The sequence below is a fragment of the Piliocolobus tephrosceles genome, chromosome 3 (genome assembly GCF_002776525.5).
Source record: "Piliocolobus tephrosceles isolate RC106 chromosome 3, ASM277652v3, whole genome shotgun sequence".
In the NCBI taxonomy this organism is placed as follows: Eukaryota; Metazoa; Chordata; class Mammalia; order Primates; family Cercopithecidae; genus Piliocolobus; species Piliocolobus tephrosceles.
The window spans coordinates 158996208-159018063 of NC_045436.1; positions in this window are offsets into that span (position 1 = coordinate 158996208).

Genomic DNA, 21856 nt, shown 5'->3' on the forward strand with positions numbered 1-21856 from the left:
ACTGCACTACAGTTGGACGTGCATAGATTTGGGGAGGAGTGTCTTATAACAGAAGTTTTTAAAATGTCATTTAATCAAGTATTTTACCATTCAATCACAGGCTAGTCCAAAGATGATTTGGAAATGACAAAATGGTCTCCTTTTGATAACCTTTCAACACAAAACTACCAGCTCCAAGATTCTATGAAACAGCCAAAGTTGTCTCAGTACTTTCTTTTCATCTCTGCTCCAGTAATGGAGTTCTAGCAAAGCTACCAGAAGAGCCTCCTTTAGGCCAAGCTAGAGTTCACAGGTCATGTTGCCTCCTTGAAAGGCAGTTGGAGCTGGAGCCTAAGGAGGTGAAATTCATGTTCTTCATTGACATACTTTAAGTCTACCTAAGGGTGGTGATCAGAATGGGCACCCCTTGTGTTCAAACACACAGCCCGTTGGTCCTCTGCCAAGCCCATTTAATAGAAGGGGAAATTAAGGCTTAGAGCACTTCATAAGCCTCCTGAGGACTACATGACTAAGGAGAGCCAGAGCCACCGCCAGAGCTGGGGAGTTCTGACTAGCAGTTCTGTCTACTGCTAGACAGTTTCCTTCTACCCTTTAACCCCATAGCTGTCGAAGCATCTGCCAAACGAGATCTTAGAGGAACCATTTCAAAGCTATTTTAAGTATCTGCAGATATGGATTTGTCAGGTGGCCTCCGTTAATCTCAAAGCCTAATAAAATAGCTGGGCACAGTGGCACACCTGCCTGTAGTCACACCTACCCAGGAAGCTGAGGCAGGAGGATTGCTTGAGCCCAGGAGTTCAAGGCTGCAGTGTGCATTATTGCACCTGTAAATAACCACTGCATTCCAGACTGGGCGTCATCGCAAGACCCCATTATGAAAAAAAAAAAAAAAAAAAAAGCTCTAATAAATTGGTTCCATCCTCAAACACATTTGCTTGAAGTTAGGGCTGAGTAAGTGAGTGCCAGCCTGATTTTGTTTTGTTTTATTTTGAGACAGTCTTGCTCTCTCACCCAGGCTGGAGTGCAGTAGTGCAATCTTGGCTCACTGCAACTTCTGCCTCCGGGATTCAAGCAATTCTCATGCCTCAGCCTCCTGCATAGTTGGAACTACAGGCATCTACCACCATGCCCGACTAATTTTTGTATTTTAGTAGAGACGAGGTTTCACCATGTTGACCAGGCTGGTCTTGAACTCCTGGCCTCAAGTGATCTGCCTCCCTTGGCCTTCCAAAATGCTTGGATTGCACGCATGAGTCACTGTGCCTGTCAATGCCTGATGATTTTGACCTAAAGGATAGATTTGGTGATGAAGAAGAGAGATTCCTGAAATACTAATACCTTTAAAGATGGCTGTTTTAGTTCAGTGAAGATGAAACTAAAGTGTTTCCCATCTTTATAAGCATTTGCCACTTACTGTGATTGAATTTGTGTTAAGGAGCCAGGAAAGGCTATGGAAGAGCAGCCTACATCAGTTCACCAGAAGTATCATGGGAAGGCCAAGCTATCACGGTTAAAAGTTAATCATTAGTTTCCTTTCTCCATGATACGATTCAATAAGCACATTAACAGTTTATAAAAGAGGTAGTGAAACCTCCTGAGGAAAAAAATATTATGTAATCAGTTTAGGAGCGAGACTTGCCTCGCCTCCCATCTCAGTGGGGGGTTGAACTGCACGGCGGGGAGGTTCTTTCCGGTTTCATAACAGTTATTATTTCTGGAAGGGTTTATCTTTTATTGCTAATAGCACTTCACTTTCCTCCATGCTCTGAATGTACGTCATCACCCACACCCGGAACCATTATAAACATCCACCCGCCACCGGGGCACTAACTCTCATGAAGTTAAAACAGTAGTCTTTCCTGCTCGCCAACAGTTATAGACCTTGAAATGCCATTAGGCCAAACTTTATTGGACTCTATTTATTGTTAGGATTGTGGATTATTGATCTAAACTCAATCTAAGTAAATACATGCAGACATCAACTATAACAATGATTTTCAAAGAAAGAATTTTGAAAGGTATATTGGAGAGAGATGAGAAGCATTTTAGGTTTGTAACAGCTCTAATATCTTAATAAGAAGGATATCTTTTTTTAGAGTTAAAAATATAGTAATAATGCCACTTATTTTTCCCCCATCTAAATGATGTTCACCTACTATGAGCAGACAGTAAGGGCACGGATATAAATCAACTTTAAACTGTTTGAAACATCCTCCCATTCATGATTATTGCTATCACTGAATATGTATCCAGCAGCTGGGCGGGAATTCCCTGACACTAGAGTTAAGCGATGGGCAGGCAGAATGTGAAGTCCTCTGTGCAGTGGGAATTGAATTGTTCTTTTATTACAAAAATATGATCTTCGAATTTTTTTTGCCACTTTTTATTTTTTGAGACAAGGTCTCTTTCTGTCACCCAGGCTGGAGTGCAATGGCACGATCTCAGCTCACTGCAACCTCTGCCTCTTGGGTTCAAGCAATTCTCCCGTCTCAGCCTCCCATGTAGCTGGGACTACAGGTATGCGCCACCACCCCTGGCTAATTTTTGTATTTTTAGTAGAGATGGGGTTTCGCCACGTTGCCCAAGCTGGTCTCAAACTCCTGACCTCAAATGATTCATCCGCCTCAGCCTCCCAAAGTGCTGGGATTACAGGCGGGAGCCACTATGCTTGGCCTGATTTTTTTAAAATGTGAATATTCTGTCTTCTACATCCTCCCATTACAGAGGTAATGTAAATGGACTTGAGTCTCATTTCCACACGTTGACAAGGAGACTTCAACTAACTTGTTTAACCCTTCTGAGGCTTCGTTTGAATAGTTTCTTCATTAATAAAATGGACATAATGCTTAGCTTTTTCTTTTTTTCGTTTTTGTTGTTGTTGTTGTTGTTTTCTGGATGGAGTCTCACTCTGTCGCCCAGGCTGGAATGCAGTTCTGAGATCTTGGCTCACTGCAACCTCCTCTTCCCGGGTTCAAGCAATTCTCTGCCTCAGCCTCTCTAGTAGCTGGGATTACAGGTGCCCACCACCACACCTGGCTAATTTTTTGTATTTTTAGTAGAGATGGGGTTTCACCATCTTGGCCAGGCTGGTCTTGAACTCCTGACCACGTGATCCATCCGCCTCAGTCTCCCAAAGTGCTGGGATTACAGGCCACTGTGTCCAGCCGGCTTAGCTATTTTTATATGCCATTACTAATAGTTAATGTTTATTGGAGGCTTAACTGGGACCAGGCCCTGTTTCAATGGCCTTACTCATCTTACTGATATTATAACAATGCTATAAAGGAGGTACTATTAACCCTGTTTTACAGTTGAGAAAAATGAGGCACTGAGATTTTTAAGTAATTTTTCTGATGTCATACAACTAAGTGGTAGGGCTAGGAGCTAAACCCAAAAGTCTGGCTCCAAACCCCTTTTACTTAACTAGTATAACCACACAATAGCGCCTCTCAGGTCATGCTACTTAACTAACTTGTGGCAGGTCACTGATAAAGAAAATTGGCAGCAAATCTTCACAACAGTGAACAATGAGTGTTTCCAACCAAAATACATTCACCGTGGCCTGTATATTTTTCTTAATGTCAAAAAGTTAAAGAAAATGTCACTGAAAAAATAAAAAATTACTGACTAATGAAGCATGCCCTTATATACCTAGTTACTCCTGAAAGCAAAGTTTAAAAATCCTAAATCGGCCAGGCACAGTAGCTCACGCCTGTAATCCCAGCACTTTGGGAGGCCAAGGCGGGCAGATCATGAGGTCAAGAGATCGAGACCATCCTGGCCAACATGGTGAAACCCCGTGTCTACTAAAAACACAAAAATTAGCTGGGCGTGGTGGTGTGCGCCTGTAGTCCCAGCTACTTGGGAGACTGAGGCAGGAGAATTGCTTGAACCAGGGAGGCAGAGGTTGCAGTGAGCCGAGATCGTGCCACTGTACTCTAGCCTGGTGACAGAGTGAGACTCCGTCTAAAAAAAAAAAAAATCCTAAATTATTGCATATGAAGAGGCAAATCAAGAAAATATCAATACACATAGCCAACAAACATAAAAATAAAACATTCCTCTCTTAATTGAGGTGACAGGAATATCCAGTGCGTGTGGAAGAGCTGCCTTGGTATAAATTGAAATAACCTTGTGCAGAGCAGTTTGGCAATGTATATCCTTAAACAGACATGCCCTGTACCCAGCAATTCTAGTTCTAGAAGTTTATTCTATACAAAGGAATGCATAAACACGTTCACTTAGACGTTATATGTAATAAAAAATTGGAAAAAGTGTAATGAAGAACTTACTATGCATATGGCCATGTGAATTTATTCTAAGGAATATGCAGAAATACGTGCAAAGATTTCTCAACACAGATGTTCATAATATTAAAAAGTAAATAATAGCAAAAAAAAAAAAAAAAAAAAAAGACAGAAAAGAAAATGAACCCACTGTCAAAAAGAAGGAATTAATAAACTAAATTGTGGTGCACTAATACAATGTGGAAACTATGTTGTAGAAGTTCATAAATATGTATATGAACAAGACCCAGAGGACATATGCTCAGAAGTTGGTGGTCATAATTTCAGAGTTGTAGGACTAAAAGTGACTTTTGCTTTTTTGTTTTGTTTTGTTTTGTTTTGTTTTGTTTTGTTTTGTTTTCTGGATTTTCTGCATTGAGCATTCATTAGCTTTATACTAGTAGAAAATAAGAATATTATGGTAGAAAGAAATACTTATTGTGAAAAGATACTTCATATCTGCGTTAATCAACATTTGAAACTGCAAATGACAGAAAATCCAGCTGCAGTTGTCTTTATAAGAAAGAAGTTACTGCTTCACGTGATTCAGGCATGGCTGGATCCAGGCCTCACGCACTGTTGCTAGAACTTGGTCCTTCTCTTATCTGTTTATCTTCTCTATTGCTGCATGTTCAGGAATGCTCTCCCCATGTGGTGGCAAACATGTCCACAAAGATGTTTAAATCTTCCCTCAGCAAATCCAGCCAATTGCTTTTTCAGTAAGAGTTAAAATAAATTCCTGGATCTTATTTATACTGGCCATCTTGGGATCATGCACCCATCCCTGATCCTATCAAATAGCCCTGTGAATGGAATGCCCTATTGGTTATGCCTGGGCCATGTGGCCACCACTGGAGCCAGCGGTCAGGTGGTCAGCCTGGGTGGCTCGCTAAGAGTCAGTGGGGTGCTGTATAAAGAAGGAAGAGGGGAGGAATCCTGCAGAGGTAAAAACCATAACAAATAAACAAAAATACACTGACCACAAGTTTTCAGTTTCTTTAGATGCTGCCTAAGGTCTGGCTAGAAGGAGTGTTAGCAACCTTGAATCACTTAGGACTCTTGTGGTTGCAAGTGACAGAAAACCTGAAACAAGCTTAAGCAGTAAAGATAATGTATTGGCTCACATAGCTGAGAAGTCCAGAGATAAGGCTGGCTTCTAGTGGGTCAAAGCCACCCAGGATGTGGCTCTTATCATCTCTCCAGTGGTGACAGACCCATCTCCAGATTCCGCACAAAGTCCCCTGCAACTCTGGCTCTCTCCCCATGGTAGCAAATTGCTCTGGCAATTCTATACCCCACATCTTCACATCACTCTAGGTGTGGTCTGGGGACAGAGAATCTCTTCTGTGTATCTTCCACACAAGCCCTGTTATTGTCACCTCTCTCGTTAACCCAAATTATATCACAAACCCATCCCTGGCCAGTCAATGTGGCCTGAGGAATAGGTACATTGATGGGCTTGAGATATATTTTGGCTGCATCCCCACCCAAATCTCATCTTGAATGCCCACCTGTTATGGGAAGTAATTGAATCATGGGGGCAGGTCTTTCCCACTGTTCTTGCAATAGTGAATACGTTTCACGAGATCTGATGATTTTAAAAATGGGAGTTTTCCTGCACAACCTCTCTCTGTTTGCCTGCCACCATCCATGTAAGATGTGACTTGCTCCTCCTTGCCTTCTGCCATGATTGTGAGGCCTCCCCAGTCACGTGGAACTGTAAGTCCATTAAACCTCTTTCTTTTGTAAATTGCCCAGTCTCAGGTATGTCTTTATTAGCAGTGTGAAAACAAACTAATACAGCTTGAGTCAATTATAGTCTATTCCTGGGCAGGGTCAGTCTGGTCCGGACCACTATTGAGAGTAGAAGGGTAGAGTTATCCCAAGGAAAATCAAGGTGGGGAAGGGTGGGACCGGACCCCTGCTGGAGAGGTAACCAGCAAATGTCTATCGTGTTTCTACAAGAGTCTGACATGTTTTAAACTCTATCTAGTCATTCATTTTAGAATGGGAAACATTTATTCAAACTATTTCCTGCTTGTGGCTTAGTGCATCCCTGCTGTTGCAGATTGACTATAGCTAATGTACTTGCCTAAATGAAGAAGTATACATTTGTTACAGGTCTTCAACCATATCTCAATGTCAACCATTTAAATGAGCCTGCTGTTATCAAGATGGGTCAAACCAATCATAGCATTACGTAAAGGGCCCTACACAGCCCACCAGCAGCCTTCTTTTCTCTTGGGCTGTAATAATCCAAAAACAGGACTTTTCAAAAATATATGTATTTCCATGGAACCTTATTTAGGGAAACATATGGGGCTTGGAAATGTCAGCACACTGGGAAGAAAGCAGGAAGTAAAAAGAGTTTTGTGCTCCTGTCTCTGTTATTAATGAAGTGGGTTCAAAGTCGTGTTGGGTTAGCAAGAAAAACAAACAAAATGATTCAGGCCTGCTCTGGGTGACATCTGTCCACTAGGACAGTCACTCGCATTTGGCTTGGAAAACTTTTCAGTAGATGGCACAGGCCAGGAAGGAGACGTTTTCTTTTCATCTCCAGAAGGAAGTTTGCACGAATCCCTTCAGAGCCAGGCTCTTGTGTGATAAATAAATGTGTCTCTGCCAGAGAGAGTAACAAGAAAAACCCGGCGACTGACAACTTAAGACAGGGGTAAAAGACCACGATGGCTAATGTCATCACAAATGAGGGGCAGCTTTCAAACTTGCGTGATTAGAAATGCTCTGCACAGGCAACAGCAGGGCTTGGCAGATGATGTGACTAAGTGGTCTGTTTCCCCATGTGGGGACTGCTGCAGAACAATTCCCCATCTTGTCTTAGATGAGTCAATGGAATTCTGCTAAGGTGTCACAAAATGTCAAAAAACATTTCTGCCACCAGGGCTTAGGAGAGCATGCAGGTGGAAGTAGAGAGAAAAGGCCCGTGGAGAAAAGTGGTCCACCTGGCCACCAGAGGTCTGCCACACATAAAGAATGGGTACCTGCCGGCCTATGTGTGATGAGCACATGGGGACAGGGACTTCAGCATGACCATGGTGAGCCCCACCATGGCTTCTGACTCCCTGGCACGGTTACAGGACAGCCCCGCCACTGAACCACTGGGCAAGGACCTGCATTCGCAGGCCAGTGCAGGCAGACTTTCTCTCTCTAGTCGCTCGTTCCTGCAGGACTATTTTATCTGCCGAATGTTCCAGGTCCAAGATCTAGGTCCTGTGAGATTTCAAGAGCCCAGAACCGTGGCTAAATTCCAAAGGAAAATAATTACTGCCTGTAAAACACACAAGGAGTATTACAAAACTGGTGAAAATAAATACCTGTTTAAATGAATGCCCACAAAGCACAGAATTACACCCATGTCACCAACTGTTGAATTGATTATTTAGAAAAATTTCATTACATTTGAAAACAATGTTAAGGGTAGATTTTGTTTTACTTCAAGTGTGCATGATGACTGCAGAGAATCAGAGCCAATTGAAAATTCCATGAGTTGTTCCTTGCCAAACGATTTCAAAAACAAAACGATGATACTCCTTTGAAAAAATCTCAGCCAAAATTCTGTTTCATGGGGAAGGTAGGAGCATTTAAATATCTTTGCTAAGATGTGGGGTGAGATCTTCGAAAGAAAGTGTGGCAAGGACACAAGAAGCTTTCATACAGTCTGGAACTGCTAATTGCTCTTCACGTCCATGCTTGATTGCAAAAGTCCTTTCTTCCAGGCACCATATTGGGACCCAAGCATCCTTACACTAAATGCAGTGCAGGGGCCAGAGAGACATAGAAAGCTGAGTCGAGTGAATACCATTCATTTGGTAGCCAGTCAACAGATATTTATGTGCCCACTGTGTTCCAGGTGATGTTCTGGGCGCTGAAAAGATGGCTGTGAAAACAAATCCCTGTACTGATGGAGCTTACAGTTTAATGGGGGTAAAGATGATTACCAAATGAGTTAAACATTTAACATATGTTATGGAGTAGGTGCTATGGTGAGAAGTAAACAGAGAGACGGAAATTAGTACCACCATTTTGGAAAGCAGTATGGAGGTTCCTCAAAAAACTACATATAGAATTACCATATGATTCAGCAATCCGACTTCTGTGTGTATGTCCAATAGAATTGAAATTGGTATGTCAAAGAGATATCTGCACTACCACATTCATTTCATCATGATTCACAACAGCCTAACTGCCCATCGATGGATAAATAGATTTTTAAAATGTGGTATTTATGTAGAATGGAATACTATACAGCCTTTAAAAAGAAGGAAACTGCCATTCACAACAACATGATGGAACTGGAGGACATTATGCTAGGTGAAGTAAGTCAGGCACAGAAAGACAAATACTGTATGATCTCAACTTACATGTGGACTCTAAAAAAGTCAATCTCATAAAAATGGAGTAGAAAGATGGTGACCAAAAGCTAGGGCCTAGGTTGGAGGATAGGGGTGGGCAGGTGGAGAAGGCAAGAGATGGGGAAGAGAAGATGTTCATCAAAGAGCTCGAAGTTTCAATTAGATGGGAAGAATAAGTTTTAGTGATCTGCTGTACTGCATGGTAACCATAGTGAATAACAACGTATTACATATTTCATAATTGCTAAAAGCACAGATTTTTAATGTTCTCATCCTCCAAAAAATAAGTTACTAAGATAATGGATATGTCAATTAGCTTGAATGAATCTTTCTACAATGTACAGATAGATCAAAACATCGCATTGTACCCCACAATTATGTGTAATTATTGTCCATTAACAAGCAAAGCAGAGGGAAAAATGTTGAAGTTTGCAATTTTAGAGTAGGAACAGGAAGGCCTCACTGAGAAGGGGTTATTTAAGAAAAGGACTGAAATTGGTGAGTAAGAAAGTCATGTTTATATCTGAGGGATGAGCATTTCAGGTCAAGGAAAGAGAAAGCACAGTGGCTCTGAGTCGTGAGATATTTGAGTAGTTTGAGATACGCAAGAGGCTAGGGCAGTTGTAGAGGGGTGACCAGGGCCGAGACTAGTATTTGATAAAGTCAGAAAGGTGTCTGAGAGCCAGACTGGGTAGGGCCTCATGAGCCACAGTAAGGAGTTTGAAATTTACTCTGAGTGAGATGGGAAGCCCTTGGAGGCAGAAGTGTGACATGATCGGATTTCAAGGTTAACAAGATTACTATTGTCACAATGTCGAGCACAGACTGAAGGTGACAAGAGCAGAGGCAAGGAAGCCATAACTTTTACCATGATGATGACTGTGGCTATTGCCATCATCTGGGAGAGAGTCAGTGGCAGCTTGGACCAGGGTATATGTGGTGGAGATGATGAGAAATGACAAGACGCTAGATCCGTTTAGACCATCAATTCTTACTTGTGCCCATGTGGATGCGTCCCTCCTCTCTCCACCATTCCCCTCTCTGTTGAGGGGAAACAGGCACAAAACAACCCCAGACCTGGAGCAGGACTCCCGGAGCCCAGGAGCACTGGCAGACACCTCGCAGTCATCCCCACCAGGGGACGTCCTACCTTCACCGCCTTGATAGCTCACACCCCACTGGTGCCCAAACTTCAGGGGCCACGGCCCTGAGAGAGGAAACAGACACCCCAGGTGAAAGCAAGCTGCTCACAAACACAAAAGGGAAAAAGAAAAGGACAGCTACTCTTTTGTTTTAGGAACCAGTTAGTTGCTGGGAATTTCTTTCATCTTTGCTTCCAACAGCTGTCACTACCTGCCTTTGCCTGTTGAGAGTCGGTCTCCCTGGCATCCACTTCTTCGTGGATACCACAACCATTGTTTCCAGAAGCATAGACAGTGTTTGCACAAATAAGCTAAGCCCCGGGCTTTACCTTACACCTGACATCAGGAAGGATGCACTTTTCAAGAACAGCCTTAGCACCGCTCAGACTGCCGGGAACACTCCAGGGCAGCGGCGGGCCTGTGCTAACAGGATTGGGATGGGGCAGGTGTTAAAAAGACATTTTAGGGCTGGGCGCGGTGGCTCACGCCTATAATCCCAGCACTTTGGGAGGTTGAGGTGGGCTGATCACAAGGTCGGGAAATCGATACCATCCTGGCTAACATGGTGAAACCCCGTCTCTACTACAAATACAAAAAACTAGCCGGGCGAGGTGGCGGGCGCCTGTAGTCCCAGTTACTCGGGAGGCTGAGGCAGGAGAATGGTGTGAACCCAGAAGGCGGAGCTTGCAGTGAGCAGAGATGGCGCCACTGCACTCCAGCCTGGGCGACAGAGCGAGACTCAGTCTCCAAAAAAAAAAAAAAAAAAAGACATTTTAGTAATATAAAAGTGGTGCATGCCTGTTCAAAAATATTCCAATCATATGAATTTTTTTTAAAGTTAAAAATAAAAATCCCCACTCTCTAAGGCAAAACCACTGAAAATAACTTGAATTTTGGGCTTCCAGATTCTAGGTGCTTCTGGGTCCCTCCCTATGCTACTTTAGTAGGAGCAGAAAGATGTACTATTAGGCATTTTAACAAGTTCACCAGGTGATTCTTATGCACTCTAAAGCTTGAGAGACCTGTTGTCTTTGACCTTTCTGTTAACACAAATTGTGTGTGTATGCATATAGTTTCACACGTACACTCTAGTAGAACTTAAACTCATATCCACATGCCTAAAGGGATTCCTACAACACAAACTGAACGCTGCCTGGCTATTGACTCAACGATCTGTCTTGGATACTCCCCCATCAGCTTAGGCAGCAACATCTCATGCTTTTACACAGCTATTTAATATTCCCTGGAAGGGATCAACAAATGTCCTTTAACTAACTGCCGCTAATAGCCATTAGTGTTGTTTTCAGTTATTTAGAGCTGGTTTTGGATCCCACCTTGCCCACTTGGTAACTGCATGCCCTTGGAGGAGCTGTTTAACTTTTTTTATCACTCACATTTTTCCTGCATCTGTGAAGCGAGGCAGTCTCCCCCAGGTTGTTGTGGGGTTTGAAAGTGTTTAGCTTCAACACTAGGGAAAGTGGACAACATGGTGCCCAACACAGAATCAATCAGGGATTCAGTAACAGTTGAATTTCACTCATTTTCTGACTGGTCTCATACTTTGTTTAGGGTCTAAAATATGGTATTCTAGGCTGGGCACGGTGGCACATGCCTGTAATCCTAGCACTTTGGGAGGCCAAGGTGGTTGGATCCCCTGAGGTCAGGAGCTCGAGACCGGCCTGGCCAACATGGTGAAACCCCGTCTCAACTAAAAATATAAAAATTAGCTGGGCGCAGTGGTGCGTGCCTGTAATCCCAGCCACCTGAAAGACTGAGGCAAGAGAATCGCTTGAACCAGGGAGGCAGAGGTTGCAGTGAGCCGAGATCACGCCACTGCACTCTAGCCTGGGCAACAAGAGCAAAAACTCCATTTCAAATATATATATACACACACACATATATACATATATACATATATACACACACACACACACACATATACATATATACATATATACACACATATATGTATATATGTGTGTGTGTATATGTATATATGTGTATATATGTGCATATATGTGTGTGTGTATACATATGTGTGTGTGTGTGTGTGTGTGTGCGTATATATATATAGAGAGAGAGAGTATTCTAACACAAGGTCCCAGTTCTCCAGCTGGGATACTATGGGGGTGTGGTTTGAAGCCCAGGCAGCTGCCATGTGAATAACAGTCCACAATCTAGGGGCTTTGCCTGTTGTAGGGCTGACTCTGGACCACTGTGTGTACTGCCACGACACAAAAAAACAAGTTCAAAGCTGCTTTAGAGAACACATCTTCAAACGGTGTTGAAATTTTTTCTTTCAATTTTTATTTTTATTTACTTATTTATGTATTTTGAGACAGGGTCTTGCTCTGTTGTCCAGGCTGGAGTGCAGTGGCACAATCAGTGCTCACCATAGCCTTGTCCTCCTGGGCTCAAATGATCCTCCATCCTCAGCCTCCTGAATAGCTGGAACTACAGGCATGAACCACCATGCCTGGCTAACTTTTTGTATTTTTTGTAGAGATTGGGGTGGGGGTTGCCGGGGAGAAGGGAAGGTCTCGCCATGTTGCCCAAGCTGGTCTCGAACTCCTGGGCTCAAGCAATCCGCCTGCCTTGGCCTCCCAAAGTGCTGGGATTATAGACATGAGCCACCACGCGTGGCCTCAATTTATAATTCTGACATAATTTTGGACATATAAAAGATGCAAGAATAGTACAGATTCTTTACTCACATTCCCCAAATGTTAACATTTACCACATTTATTTCGTATCTACACATACAAACACACGTTTTTGTCCTGAACCTTTTCAGTTGTGGCTACAATGGGCAATTCTTCTCAGTTTGTCTGGGACTTTCCTGATTTTAACATTGAAAGTACAGAATCTAGCACCCCAAGACGTTTTGGGCAAACCAAGTCAATTGATCACCTTCGTTGCAGTTATGATGCCTGGGTACCCGTAAGGACTTCAGTGTGTGTGTGTACTAAAATCAAGGACATAACCACTGTATAATTATCAAAATCTGGAAATTAACTTGGATACAAAATTATATTCAATCTACAGACCTGCGTTGGTTTGTTTCTACACTGCTGATAAAGACATCCCTGAGACTGGGTAATTTTTAAAGAAAAAGGTTTCGTGGACTCACAGTTCCATGTGGCTGGGGAGGCCTCACAATCATGGCAGAAGGCGAAAGGCACGTCTTACGTGGCAGGAGACAAAAGAAGAGAATGAATACTAATCAAAAGGGGTTTCCCCTTATAAAACCATCAGATCTCATGAGACTCATGTATTCAAGACCTTTTTCAGATTTTGCCAATCTTCCCAATCATGTTCTTTATAAAAGCAAAATCCAAGATTACGCTTTGTATTCACTTGTCATGTTTCTTTTCTTTTTTTTTTTTTTTGAGACAGTGTCTCATCTCACTCTGTCCCCCAGACTGGAGTGCAGTGGCACAATCACTGTGCACTGCAGTCTTGAACTCCTGGGCTCAAGAGATCTTCCCACGTCAGCCTCTCTAGTAGCTGAAACTGCAGGTGTGGGCCACCATGCCTGGTCTCACTATGTTGCCCAGGCTGGTCTCAAACTCCTGGCCTCAAATGATCCTCTCACCTCAGCCTCCCAAAGTACTGGGATTATAGGCATGAGCCACCACACCCAGCTTTTTTTCCATTCTTTAATCTGGAACTGTTCCTCATTCTTTGTCTTTCATGACATTGACATTTATTAGCTTGGTGCAAAAGTAACTGCGGTTTTTGCCATGAAAACCATGGTAAAAACTGCAACTACTTTTGCACCAACCTAATATGTAGAATGCCCCTCAACCTGGGTTTGTTTGATGTTTTTTCACGATTGAATCCAGGTTATTTATTTTTGACGGGAATCCCACAGAGTTACCTGGTGTTGGTTTATCACATTATCAGGTATATTAACTTGGATCATTTGATTGAGGGGATTTCTGCCAGGTTTTTCCACTGTAAATTTACTGTTTCCCCCTTTGGAATTTAGAAGCATGTTGTGGGGTGATAGTTGGGGATTATGCAAATATCCTGTTTTCCATTAACCTCTCCCACTTGTTTTCTTATCCACTGAAAATGTCCACCAGAATCAGTTATTTTTACAATGGGTTACCCAATGATTGGACTTCTTTTTTGAAAACATTTCATAGTGGAGAATCTTCGTGGGTTTGTGGAGGAGACAGGCAAATCACAGATAATTGTAGTGTAATGTACCAGTTGCTCTATAAAAAAAACACACACACAGTAAAGCGAGGGATGGCAAGCTACACGCCCCTCGGTAAAATCTAGCCCAACGTCTGTTTTTATATGTAAAGTTTTGTGGGAACACAGCCATGCCCATCTTCTACTTACCTACTTGTCTGTGACTGCCTTTGCACTACAATGGCAGTTGAGAGGTATAACCAAAGGCACGTGATTCACAAAGCCTTACAGGTTGCTCCCTGGCCTTAGAAAAACGTTTCCTGACCCTTGATACAAGGCCTGTGGAGAGAACTCGTCTGAATGGAGCTTCAGTTCTGTGGACTCCACACACAGGGAGCATTCATTTGTTCTGTAGGCTCTCGGGGGTATTCCAAGGCAGGAGTGTTCCTGAACTAGAACCTAGTCCTATGTCGGCTTTCACTTTTAGGTTAATACACACACTACAAAGGTGCCATACCATCTCCTACTTAAAAGAGATTAACTCTGTTTTGTTTAGGTGTAACTATACATTACCAACAGGAAAGGAAATTATACCAAGTCAGAGCGATTAAATACAATTACCATAATTAGCCTGACCAAAATCTTTTCATGTCAAGGCACTGACAAGTCCTGTCAGAATGGCCTCTTTATTTCTAGTGCATACTTTGTACAACAAAACCCTGGAGAGGAAGAGCATTTGAACCATTCTCAGAGTGTGTAACATGAACACAGAACCTGTTTTGGCACCAGGTCTGGAAAGGGTTGTTGGGGAGGTTAAGAGTATCAGTTATTTACATGTGAAATCATGTTTATTTCCAGAATGTGTCTTGTTCACTGAAGTTCCCAACAGGATTAGGCTCAACTGAATGTGTTGCTCAGAAAGCCGTGTTTTGTGATAGGAAGAGGAAGTTCTGGAAAATCAATTAAGAACTCAGAGTAACTTAATCTTGTTGATTGTTCTCTTCTATGGGGAACACCCATGTAATGCTAGAATGACCAGCTCCAGGAAAGCTCAGCGTTTGGGGCCAAGCTTCTGTGATTAAAGGAAAGGAGAGAGTTAAATATATTTCTACTGAATTTTGGCCACAAAAAGTTGATCTGGATTTTTCTAAAGCCAACGCCACAATTTCTTTTTGGCAAATGCCATCCACAGAAGATTCCTGTTTGACACAGTGTTGGGATGAGAAGGGGAAGATAATTTTAATGAGTGATATAGTTGGTATTAAAAATTATTGTTTTATGCTCTAGGGAAGAATGTGACTTTATTTATTTGTTTATTTTTGAGACAGGGTCTCACGCTGTCACCCAGGCTGGAGTGCAGTGGTGCAATCATAGCTTACTGCAGCCTCAACTTCCTGGGTTCAGGTGATCCTCCCACCTCAGCCTCCCACATAGCTGGGACAGCAGGCGCGTGCCACCACATCCAAATAACTTTCTGAATTTTTTTGTAGAGACGAGGCTCTTGCCATGTTGCTCAGGCTGGTCTTGAACTCCTGGCCTCAAGTGATCTGCCCACCTCAGGTTCCCAAAGCATTGGGATAATAGACGTGTGCCACCACGCCTGGCTGCATGAAATTCTAAAGCAGATAAAGCTAGGAAAACACTGGACAAAATGCTAAAGATTTGTAAGGACATAAAGATGAAGCCCCAGATGATTCCAGAACGGGCAGAGGATGGAAAAGGAAAAGTAGATTGATCAGTGTAAGACTAAAGCACTGTGCTTCTGCCCGAGGCACTCACAGAAGGCACATGGAAATTAAGCATAGGCAGCAAATGACAGCTGGAAAGAAGAGAGGACCTTCCTTTTCTAGTCATCTATAGCCACGTCTGGTCTCAGAGCAGGGCACTGGTATATTTACCTTTAAACAAAGCAAACACCCTTTTACCCAGAAGAGTTGGGGGACAATCAGAATAACAAATATTCTACTTTCTCAAGAGCTCTTGCATTCCTTCCATTTCTTAAGAGTTTCCGAGACATTTTCACATATATCAATTTGTTTATTATCCCTGCACACTCTGAAATAGGTATTATTAGCCCCTTTTTACAGATAGGAAAGCAGAAAAGTAAAGTGATTTGCCCAAAAGTTAGGCAATCCTCAATTCAAGCCTCTTGATTTAAAATCAGTGCGTTTTACAGGGCACCACAGGGACGGTGGTCTACCAATGTATCTGTTGTTGGATGTGTTGCTGGTTCAAATGGAGAGACTTAAATGGAGGGTTTGCTCACGAGGTGTGGGCTGGATACAGAGAACAAAGATCAAGCTGCCCAGAGGCCTGCAAGAGTGGGGAGCAGCTACTACCCCTAAGAGCTGATGGTGCTCCCCACTCGCTAAGTGTTGTAGTGTGAAGTCGGGCTGCTTGGTAGGAGCTGGCATGAGGAGGGAGACAGGCAGTGCCAGTGATGGGCACTGAAGTGGGGAGAAAACACCCAAACTTACCACTCTCCAGCCCTCAGGTCTTCAGCCAGAGCCTCCCACTGGCCATCAGCGAAGCCTGCCGGCACGAGGCCATCCGCATGGGCTGCCTCCCTGGGCAATGGAGTAGAATCCAGGAGAGGCGCGGGGAAGGAGCGGGGCTGTAAAAATCCAGGAGATGCGCGGGGAAGGAGATTTGGGCTTTCACAAAACTGGAAAACCCTAAAAAATGCCTAACACAAAAATTCAGTTAAACCTAATGTGTACAGGTTCAGCCCATAGTACCTTAACTGAAGCTCTGTGGGCCAGATGTGTTCTAAGATTCGTAATATTTTTGTATTCCAAGAAGAAAACCGTGGATATAAACTATATATTATGTGGCACACCCCAGCGGGGTCTAAAACGGCACTTTATAAAAAACGCAGTCACATTTATTTACTGTAAGTGAGATAAATAATAATTACAAATAACTTCTCATTAATTTAGGTCAGTGATTGCTATTATGAATTTTGGTGCTAAACTTGCCCCTAAAAATTGGATATGAGAATTTTTAGGATTTTGGAAGTGTGGAGGACGGATAAGAGATTATTGACCAGTCTTCTATTTTTCAAAAGACATTCGAGGATTTCTTTTCTTTTTTTTTTTAAGACAGGGTCTTTCTCTGTCACCCAGGCTGGAGTGCAGTTTGCCATCTCAGGCCTCTGCAGCGAGTCTCTGCAGTAAGGCTGTTCACTGCAGCCTCAACCTCCCGGATTCAAATGATCCTCCCACCTCAGCCTCCCAAGAAGCTTGAACAACAGACATGAGCCATCACATCTGGCTAACTTTTAAAAAGTTTTTCTAGAGATGAGGCCTCATCATGTTGCCCAGGCTGGTCTCAAACTCCTGCGTTCAAGGGATCCTCCCACCTTGGCCTCCCGAAGTGCTGAGACTACAGATGTGAGCCAACACACCTGGCCTGCTATTCTAGGATTTTATGGCATTTTATTGTCATTATTATGAATGCTGGCTGTCCCTGTATAGTCTTTCTTTTACTATCAAATTTTATATATATATATACACACACACACACATTCATATATGTATATTTATATATTATATATGTATTTTTATATATATCCTTTTCTGAATTCCAGAAACATGGGAATTTAACTTAAATAGCTTTAAATATTATTAATTAAAAGATAAAAGGGGACAGCAATTTACTTTGCAAAAAGAGGATTTGTCCTGGAAATGATTCATAGCAGCATTCCTCTAAATAATAAGCACTCTGGTAGTTACAATGTGGCTTTGTTGACTAAAAGCAGAGTTGCACACTCCTTTTCCTGTGTGGCATTGACTGCTATGTTAATCAAGGGTGGGTCCCTGCAAGTGAAGAACATCTCTGGGGCTCCATCCTTCTGAAGGGTTGGCGCTCTCCGGAATGCCCAGGTGAGCAGCGTGAGGAATCGTTTCTTGGAATTCTGTGGGGACCGTTCACGGTAATTGTGTTGGCAGGCATTCCTGGTCTCCAAAGCTCTGAAAACTGCAGTTCTCAGAACGACTTAACAGGAAGCCTCACCCACTAACAGAGGAAGCTGAGGAAGGAAGGAAAGATGGCAGTGCTGGGGGAGGGTCCGCCTATTGAACAATGAGCAAAGTAATGTGCCTTGGGACCAAGGCTAGGTGGCCAGAGGAAGCACCCCCATTCACATCTTCCCCACTGCCTTCTAAGGCTCTGCGAGGTCCCTGTGTTCCCGCTGGCCCAGATCATTCCTCATTTCCCAGGTTGACTCAGAAATGTCCTTCCTCAGGACATTTATGCTCAGGGCTCTGAAGCGTTCGAGGCATTTGAACCAGAGCAACTCCATCTTGAATAGGAACTGGGTAAAATAAGGCTGAGACCTACTGGGCTGCATTCCCAGTTGGTTAAGGCATTCTAAGACACAGGATGAGTTAGGAGGTTGGCACAAGATACAGGTCAAAAAGACCTTGCTAATAACACAGGTTGTGGTAAAGAAGACGGCCAAAACCCACCAAAACCAAGATGGCGACGAGAGTGACCTCTGGTCATGCTCACTGCTACACTCCCACCAGCGTATGGCAGTTTACAAATGCCATGGCAACATCAGAGAGTTACCTCATGTGGTCTAAAAATGGGAGACATGAATAATCCACTCCTTGTTTAGCATATCATCAAGAAATAACCACAAACATGGGCAACCAGCAGCCCTCGGGGCTGCTCTGCCTATGGAGTAGCCATTCTTTATTCCTTCACTTTCTTACTAAACTTCCTTTCACTTTAAGGATTCACCTTGAATGCTTTCTTGCATGAGATCCAAGAACCCTCTGTAGGGGTCTGGATCGGGACCCATTTCTGGTAACACTGTCTCTAGACTACTCTTCTCCCTGCTCCTCGTCACCTCCAATTCTACTGCTCACTTATATCGTCCTTAATGACCTTCAAAGTCAATGCTCACTTCTTTCATGAGGCAGTAACTGCTGCCTTCTCTCCACTCTGACACCCACAAAGGTGGATTAGACTTTCCTGTTGATATTCATCATATCCCACCTTGTATTAGGAGAGTTGTCCTATTCCTGTCCAAAATTAAAAGTTTTGTTCATTTACTTTTTAAAAAGTTTTATAATAAATAGATTTTTTTTTTTCACTTTAAGTTCTGGGATACACATGCAGAATGTGCAGGTTTGTTTCATAGGTATATACATGTGCCACGGTGGGTTGCTGCATCTATCAACCCATCATCTAGGTTTTAAGCCCCACATGCATTAGGTATTTCTCCTAATGCTATCCCTCCCCTAGCCCCCATCCCCTAACAGGCCCCCGTGTGTGATGTCCCCATCTCTGTGTCCCAGTGTTGTCATTGTTCAGCTCCCACTTATAAGTGAGAACATGCAGTGTTTGGTTTTCTGTACCCGTGTTAGTTTGTAGAGAATGATGGCTTCCAGCTTCATCCATGTCCCTGCAAAGACATGAACTCATCCTTTTTTATGGCTGCATAGTATTCCGTGGTGTATATGTGCCATGTTTTCTTTATCCAGTCTATTGTTGATGGTCATTTGGATTGGTTCCAAGTCTTTGCTATTGTAAATAGTGCTGCAATAGACATACGTGTGCATGTGTCTTTATAGTAGAATGATTTATAATCCTTTGGGTATATACCTAGTAATGGGATTGCTGGGTCAAATGGTATTTCTTGTTCTAGATCTTTGAAGGATCGCCACACTGTCTTCCACAGTGGTGGAACTAATTTACACTACTCACTTCCGTAAAAAGAATTAATTCATCAAGAATTTAGCTAAAAACCTACCCCATGTATTATGGTGCTAGGCTTGCGATTTGAAGATAGAGTTCCTGCATTCTGGAACTGTCTAATGGGAGAAAAGAGGCAGCATCAGAACAGAATGGCCTGAGAGCACAGAAGAGGGACGTGCGACCCAGCCTTGGTGTGTGCTCATAGAGGGTGGTCAGGGAAGTCTGAATCTTCAAGGACAAGGGGGAGGTGGGCTAATGAATGGTGGGTGAAGGATGCTCCTGGCAGGGAGAACAGCATGGGGCAAGCAGCTGGAGGATCAGAATGTGTCCTAAGAACTGCAGTGAACTGAGTGTGGCTGCTATATGAAGGTCAGGCAAGAGTGTGGCGAAGATAGGACCAGAGAAGGGTCAAGCTGGATGGGGAGCAGAGGCCTGATCATAAAGGGTCTTGCAAACCTTGCTAAAGAATGAGACAGTTTAGTCCATGGTGCCTTGAACGTGACCTGGATAGATGAGGCACTCAGTTACATCACAGGTCAAGATACAATTACCTGGTATCTGAGGTTGAGTTCCCACAGAAGCAGATGCTGAGACAAAGATTCACGTGCAAGTAGTTTCTTTGGGAGATGATCCCAAGAGCTATTGGGGGAGTGAGGGGAAACGGGTCAGGGAAAGGAAGGCAGCGGATACAGTGTGCATTGATCAGCAGGTTGCTGCTGTGAGCACCTCAGCTCGGATTGCTGGAAAACTGTAAGGCATGCTTCAGAGACATCCCACTCAAGGGTGAAGGAGCCATTGTTTGGGGGCTGCTGTCAGGGGCATTTATTCCCCATCACTGTGGCCTGCCCTGTGTGAGGGCAAGAAGGAGCCGCCAGCTGGAGAAAACCCACAGGCAGAGAGCCCTGGGTATCTGAAGAAGCCCTGGTCCCTGGCCATGTACAAGAACAGTGAGTGATAGGGTGCAGTGGGGCTCAGCATCTGCCACATCTGGTTATTCAGATGGAATAATGTGGAAAAACAAGGAGGGTTTGCTCCTTGGCTCTTGCCGTGAGAGTCAGGGCTGGAAAGAGGTAGCATGCTCAAGGGGGTAACGGAAGAGAGTTTGATGAAGGGACAATTCACAGAGGTGTGGGCGGGGGAAGTACCAGAAGCTAGTCCTCCTAGGCCCCAGGAGGAGGGAACCCGGCCTTCTCATCGCTCAGGTGGGATAACTCTGAGGCTGGCTCCCCACCGTTGCCCAGCAGTCTCAGCTGACCTGCTCAGCCATACACCTGCTCATCAGCGCACCCTGTATTGGCCACATCTACTCCTTCCTTTTCCTGATCCACTTCCCTACTACCCTAAGTAGTCCTTCTTGGGATCGCCTCCCAATTAACCTACTTGGTGGAATAGGGTGAGAGCCGGAGTTGAGGGAAAGAGGTTGCCCGACAGGAGTGTGGTCTTAGGTAGAAAACTGCAGCCCTGCCACATTACAGCTTGTTGGCAGGAACCGAAGGCAGAAACAGTGCCCCCTCTCTTGTCCAGTCCCTCAGCCATAGGAACTGAAAAACAGAGGCCAAGGAAGCCCTAGCAACATGGTCTGTCCTGAGAGAAGCGTCTGTCCCGAGAGAGCCCACCTGGAGGAGAAGACACAGCACGCCCTTCTCACAGCAGTGTAGCTTTTCACCTACCCTATTCAGACCGGCGTCTACACCGCCAGAAAACTCACCACTTCATGGCAAAGCACAACTTTACCCAACAATGCCTTTTATTTGTGAGCACCTTACCATTTACAATCAATTTTCACTGACCCTGTACTCCTTTTGCCACTTAAATAACTGATCCGCTGGGCAGAGCAGGTGCTAATATCCATCCTCTGTTGAGCCAAGAGTTCAAATCTTATCTTTGGATTCAGAGTCCAGCGTTCCTTTTGTTATATCATGTCTTCCCAAGAAACAGGAAGTCAATGCTGCTCAGCAATGACCACATTATTCATCTTTACTATGACATCTTTGAAATAGCTTAGTTGATACTTGGAGTCAGTTACTGAAGCCATAATTTCTAGAGGTCCCTCTTAGATACAAATTTCTTTTTATTTCTTTTTTTTTCTTTGAGATGGAGTCTTGCTCTGTTGCCAGGCTAGAGTGCAGTGGCACAATCTTGGCTCACTGCACCCTCTGCCTCCCGGGTTCAAGCTATTCCCCTGCCTCAGCCTCCCGAGTAGCTGGGA